The sequence below is a fragment of the Belonocnema kinseyi genome, chromosome 1, assembly GCF_010883055.1.
Source record: "Belonocnema kinseyi isolate 2016_QV_RU_SX_M_011 chromosome 1, B_treatae_v1, whole genome shotgun sequence".
NCBI classification, from domain to species: Eukaryota; Metazoa; Arthropoda; class Insecta; order Hymenoptera; family Cynipidae; genus Belonocnema; species Belonocnema kinseyi.
Window position 1 is genome coordinate 20,893,572 of NC_046657.1, and position 7,288 is coordinate 20,900,859.

The following is a 7,288-nucleotide window of genomic DNA, read 5'->3' on the forward strand; positions in this document are numbered from 1 at the left end:
TCCATTGTAGCCCGCCCGGCATTGCCTAATTGAGAAGGGTCGTTTTATTTTTAGTGGAGCAGAATTTAATTTTATATCCTCGACAAGAATATCTTTGATCCGATAATGCTTTTCTAATTTATGAATCATTTCATCATCATTATCATTTCAGTTTACCCCTCGAGCACTAATTCATAAAGGAAGGTAATCTTGTTTTAATTTTCAATTTTAACTGAAAATTTTCGAAAGTTTAATAGATTTGAATCATTTGAAGCGATTCCAAAAAGTTTTAAAGATTTTATGGTATTTTTAAAAATCCTGAGGATTATTATTTTGAATAAATTTCAATAATGTAAAGGGATTCCAAGGGATTTGAGGGGTTTTAGGGTATTTTTAAAAATTCCAAGGGATTTTTAAGAGACTTAAAAAGATTTAAGGAATTTTAAAAGATTTTAAAAGACTGGAAATATTTTTGGGAATTTTAATCGATTCCAAGACATTTTTCTATTGGTTTAAGAAACTAAATAGAATTTCAAATGATTTTTACATAGTTTAGGTTATTTTAAAAGATTTCCAGGCATTTTCAAAGCAATTGAAATATTTTAGGGAATTAAAAAAAAATCCAATACATAAATTGATTTGAGTCATTTTATGGGATTTCAAAGGATATGAAATGTTTTAAAGTATTTTAAAAGATGTTCAATTATTTTTAATACATTTCATTAATTTAAAGGGACTATGGGTTTTATGGTATTTCTAAAAATTCCAAGAAATGTTTAGGAGCTTTAAAAAATTTTAACGGATTTTAAAAGATTTTCAATTATTTTTAAAATACATTTCAATAATTTAAAGGGATTTAAGTGATTTTATGGGGTTAAAGTTATTTCTGAAAAATCCAAGGAATTTTTAAGAGCTTTAATAAGTTTTAAAGATTTTTGAAAGATTTTAAAAGACTGGAAATATTTTAGGGAATTTTAATCGATTCCAAGAAATATTCAAAAGATTTGGAATATCTTAGGAAATAAAAAAAATTCCAAGACGTCAATTGATTTGAGTCATTTTATGGGATTTCAAAGGATTCGAAAGATTTTAAGGTATTTTAAAAGATTTTCAATTATTTTAAATACACTTCAATAATGTAAAGAGACTTTATGGGTTTTATGGTATTTTTAAAAAGTCCAAGAAATTTTCAAAAGCTTTAAAAAGTTTTAAGGGATTCTAAAAGATTTTAAACAACTGCAAATATTTAAAGAAATTTTTAACGATTCCAAGACATTTTCTATTGATTTAAGAAATTAAATGGAATTTTTTATGATTTTTAAATACTTTAGGTTATTTTAAAAGGTTTCAAGGCATTTTTAAAGCAATTGAAATATTTTAGGGAATTAAAAAAAATTCCAATACATCAATTGATTTGAGTCATTTTATGGGATTTCAAAGGATATGAAATATTTTTAAGTGTTTTAAAAGATGTTCAATTATTTTGAATACATTTCAATAATTTAAAGTTATTTTATGGGTTTCATGGTATTTATAATCATTCAAGAGATTTTCAAGAGCTTTAAAAAGTTTTAAAAGATTTTAAATTATTTGTTTAATACATTTAAAAAATTTAAAGTTATTTAAGTGATTTTATGGGGTTAAAGTTATTTCTGAAAATTCCAAGGAATTTTTAAGAGCTTTAATAAGAGTCATTTTATGGGATTTCAAAGGATTCGAAAGATTTTAGGATATTTTAAAAGATGTTCAATTATTTTTAATACATTTCAATAATTTAAGGGGACTTTATGGGTTTTATGGTATTTCTAAAATTTCCAAGAAATGTTTAGGAGCTTTAAAAAATTTTAACGGATTTAACAAAATTTTCAATTTTTTTAAAAGTACATTTTAATAATTTAAAGAGATTTAAGTGATTTCATCGGGTTAAAGTTATTTCTAAAAATTCCGAGGAATTTTTAAGAGCTTTAATAAACCACTGGAAATATTTAAGGAAATTTTAACCGATTACAAGACATTTTCTATTGATTTAAGAAATTAAATGGAATTTTAAATGATTTTTAAATACTTTAGGTTATTTTAAAAAATTTCAAGGCGTTTTCAAAGCAATTGAAATATTTTAGGGAATTAAAAAAACATCGAAGACATCAATTGATTTGAGAAATTTAATGGGATTTCAAAGGATTTGAAATATTTTAGGGTAATTTAAAAGATTTTCAATTATTTTTAATAAATTTCAATCATTTAAACTTTAAAGAGATTCAGAGGGATTTTACGGGTTTTATGGTATTTCTAAAAATTCCAAGAAATTTCCAAGAGCTTTAAAAAGTTTTAAGGATTTTTATAAGACTGGAAATATTTCAGGGAAATTTAATAGATTACAAGACAATTTCTATTGATTTAAAAAATTTATTGGAATTTTAAAGGATTTGAAATATTTTAGAGTATTTAAAAAAATTCCAAGGCATTTTCAAAAGACTTGAAGTATTTTAGGGAATTAAAAAATTCCAAGACATCAATTGATTTGAATAATTTAATAGGATTACAAATGATTCTAAAGATTTTAGGATATTTTAAAAGATTTTCAATTATTTTTTAATACATTTTAATAATTTAAAGGGATTTAAGTGATTTTATGGGTTTTATGGTATTTCTAGAAATTCCAAGGAATTTTCATAAAGCTTTAAAAAGGTTCAAGAAGTTTTAAAAGATTTTAAAAGACTGAACATTTTTAAGAGAGTTTTGAACGATTCCAAGGATTTGAAACATTTTAGGAGATTTTAAAAGGTTCTAAAGCATTTTCAAGAAATTTAAGTCTTAGGCAATTTCGAAGGATTTTAATGATTTTAATATATTTTTAAAAATTCCAAGGAATTTTGCAGAACTTTAAAAAGTTTGAGGAATTTCAAAAAATTTCGATTTCAAGTGGATTTCAAGAAATTAAAAAAAAAAAATATTGGAATTTCAAAATATTTTCAAATACTTGAGGATATTTTAAAAGATTGCAAGACATTTTCAAAGGATTTGAAATATTTTAAGGATTTAAACAAAATGACAGGAAATCAATTGATTTGAGTAATGTAATGGGATTTGAAAGGATTTGAATTATTTTATGGAATTTTAAAAGATTCTAAGAAATTGTCAATTCATTTAATAAATTTAATAGAATTTCAAAGAGTTTACATTATTTTACGAAATTTCAAAGATATGGAAATATTTTACGCAATTTAAAAAAAAAATTCCGTGAAATTTTCAAAAGCTTTAAAAATTTTCAAGGAGTTTCACAAAATTTCAAGATACTGGGATTATTTTAAGAAATTTTAATCGGTTCCAAGACATTTTCAATTGATTTAAGAAATTTAATGGAATTTCAAAATATTTTTAAACACTGAAAGATATTTTAAAAGATTCCAAGGTATTTTCAATTGATTTGAAATATTTTAGAAAGTTAAAAAATGCCAGAATATTAATTGATGTAAGTAATTTAATGGAATTTCAAAGGATTTGAGATATTTCAGGGAATTTTAAAAGATTTCAACGCATTTTCAAAAAATTTAAAAAGGCTCAGGAAATTTTGGAGGATTTTAATGATTTGAATGTATTTTTAAGCTTTCAAAAGTTTCAAGGAATTTCAAAAGACTGAAAATTTGCAAGGGAATTTTAAACGACTCCAAGAAATTTTCAATTGATTTCAGAAATTTAATGGAATTTCAAAGGATTTAAAATACTTTAGGATATTTTAAAAAAATCCAAGGAATTTAAAAAAGAAATTTGAAAAGTTTTCAAAGTATTTTAAAAAGTAATTTTAAAGATTTTATGTTTTTTTTAATGGCAAGGAATTTCATGAGATTTAAATATTTTTAAAGATTTCAAATGATTTAAAGTATTTCAGGATATTTTAAAACATTACAAGAAATTTTAAAGAGATTTGAAAAGGTTTCAATGGACTTTACAAGATTTGTAGTAATATTTAATATCATTTGAAGGACTTCTAAATGATTTTAAAGATTTTGTGTTTTTTTTTTAATTCTAAAGAATTTTTTAGGAACTTTAAAAATTTGCAAGGGATTTTAAAAATATTAAAAGTATTTTGGTATATTTTAAAAGTTGCAATGAATTTTTAATAGATTTAAATTATTTTAATTTTCAAGAGTTTTAAAAAGTTTGAGAAGATTTCAAAACATTCGAAATATTTTAGGGTACTTTTTAAAATTCCAATGAATTTGTGAAAGCTTTAATAAGTTTCAAGGGATTTCAAAAGATTGGCAATTTTTTAGGAAATTTTAAGCGATTCCAAAACATCAATCGAATTGAGTAATTTAATGGGATTTCACGGAATTTTAAATATCTCAGGATATTTTTTTTAATTCCTAGGAATTTTTAAAAGCTTTAAAAAGTTTCAAGGGATTTGAAAGATTTCAGGATATTTCCCGACACATTCTTCCCCATCTCAAGATTTCACTCACAGGATAAAGTTAATTAAAAAATATTCCAATGAATTTTCAAGAGCTTTAAAAAGTTTGTAGGGATTTTAAAAGATTTTAAAAGACTGGAAATATTTGAGGGAATTCTAATCGATTCCAAGACATGTTCAATTTTTTTTAAAAATTTAATAGAATCTTAAAGAATTTGAAATATTTTAGGGAATTAAAAAAAATCCAAGACATCAATTGATTTGAGTAATTTTATGGGATTTCAAAGGATTTCAAAGATTTTAGGGTATTTTAAACGATGTTCAATTTTAATCAATTTTAATAAAATTAAGGATTCCAAGGGATTTGATCGGTTTATGGTGTTTCTAAAATTAGTCGAGAGCTTTACTAAGTTTCAAGGGATTTCAAATATTTTAAGGTATTTAAAAAAATTCAAAATAATTTAAAATAAACTTCAATACTTTGAAGGGATTCCAAAGTGTTTTAAAAGTTTCATTGTATTTTTAGAAAATTCCAAGGAATTTTCCAGGGCTTTAAACAGTTTAAAGAGTTTTCAATTGATTGGAAAAATTCCAGAGTATTTCCCGTTACTTGATTCCCCATTTCAAGATTTCACTCACAGGATACAGTTAATTTAAAAATACCCCTCTCACCTCACACCATGGCCCAATTGAGAAGGGTCGTTTTATTTTTAGTAGAGCGGACTCTTATTTTATTTCCTCGCTAAGAACATCCTTAATTCGATAATGCTTCCCCAATTTATGAACTCAATAATTTCAATCTATGTTAATTTTAATTTTGAATTTTATTTTGAAAATTTCGAAAATTGTCTGGAAATATTTTAGGGTATTTTTAAAGATTTTTCAAATTTTTGACTGATTTGGAGGGATTTCAAAGACTTTTGTTTTAATTTTAGGGTTTTTTTTTAATTCCAAGAAACTTTTAAAATATTTAAAAAGTATAAAGGGATTTCGAAATATTTATTAAATTTTGGACAATTTGAAGGGATTCCAAATGATTCAAAAATTCTAATGAATTTTCAAAATTTGCTTAAAGTTTCCCAAGCATTTGAAATATTTCAAACTGTTAAGAAAATTCCAAATATTGTTGAATAAATTTAAACAATTTGGAGGGTTTTAAACAATGTGAGCAAAGGTAAAACAAAGATTTAAAAGATTTTATGATATTTACCAAAATTCCAAGGATTAAAGAAAATTTTTTGTCTAATTACTGAGATCAATTTTAAAGAATTTTATAGAGTTTCAAGTAATTTTTCAAAAGATGTGAAATTACTTGGGGTATTCTTAAAAATTCGAAGAAATTTTCAGGAGCTTTAAAAAGTTTCAAAGGGTGTAAAATATTTTAGGGTATTTTGAAAAACTCGAAGGATCTTTCAAAAGTTTCAACAAGTTTTATGAGGATTTGAAATATATTAAACTATTTTTAAAAGTTCCAAAAAATGTTTAATACATTTCAATAATTTGGAGGGATTTCAAAGCATTTTAAAGATTTTATGGTATTTACAAAAATTCCAATTATTTAAAAAAAAGTTAAATTACTGAAATCAGTTTTAAAGAGTTCTATAAAATTTCAAGGGATTTTAAAAGATTCGAAATATCTTGGGGCATTCTTAACCCTCAAACGGTACATTCCTTTCTGGCCCCTACTAAAGGCACACTGGTGCGAATCTGGCTTTTGCATTTTTAACTTCAAATATAAAAAAGAAGATTGAGACTAGAAAAATGTTAAACACATATTTTTGGTGTGAAATTTCCTGCTAAATCCAATGCTTCCATAGAAATTTGTATAATCATTTATTTTCCCTATGATAATTTTGTTATAAATAAAGCGGCGTTTTTGAAAAGACACTTTTTTGGAATAATTTCGCCATTTCTTCGCATTTTATTCAAATTAATTAATCTTTGCGGGATTTTACACTTGAAGGAACACACAATCATGAAAAAATATTGTTTATGCCGAGAATGTAAATCTAGTATGTTTCCTGGTAGGTCAACGTTAGGGCATTTTCAAATGCATGATTTACAATTATGAAGGAAGGGAAATGAAAGTAATGCATCAATTACATGAAAACCTTTTTATTTAGAATTTCTCTCGTTTTTTTCAACAAGAAATGCTTACTATTCGCGACATTTTTGGCATTCGATACTTTACACTCTATTCAACTTCATCCCCATGCATCTGATGGAAAAAATCATATTTTTGCAAAATTTATTGGAAATTATCATAAAACTTCGATAAATAACAAATAAATGTGCATAAACATACTTACATTCAAGAAACGAACGAAACTCCTTTACTTGAGAACAATATTTAAAAATTCCAGCTCGCTAACACTTTACCACACGTAAAAGGTACACAGGTGCTGATTCGCACCAATTCGATTTTCTCGTCCTACTATCTTGGAGAGATCAACGAAACTGGAAATAACCGGACTTGGGCCTGAAACCTTGGTGTTCGGACATATTTGTCGTGGTGGGTATAATCCCGTTTTGAGGGTTAAGAATTCTAAGGAATTTTGAAGACCTTTAAAAAGTGTCAAGAGACTTCAAGGATTTCAAAGGATTTGAAATTTTTTAAAGGAATTTAAAAATAGTCCAAGACTTCTTTAATTCAATCCAATAACTTAATAGGATTTCAAACGATTTCAAGAGATTTCAGTAGTTTTGAAAGACTTAAGAGTATCTTAAAAATTTTCGAGGTATTTTGAAGAGCTTCAAAAAGTTTAATTAGATTTTAAAAGATTTTAAATATTTTAGGGACTTTAAAAATATCCAAGGAATTTTAAAAATTTTCAAAAAGTTTTATGGGATTTAAAAATATTCCAAGGTATTTCAAAGGATTTTATAAATATTTTCATA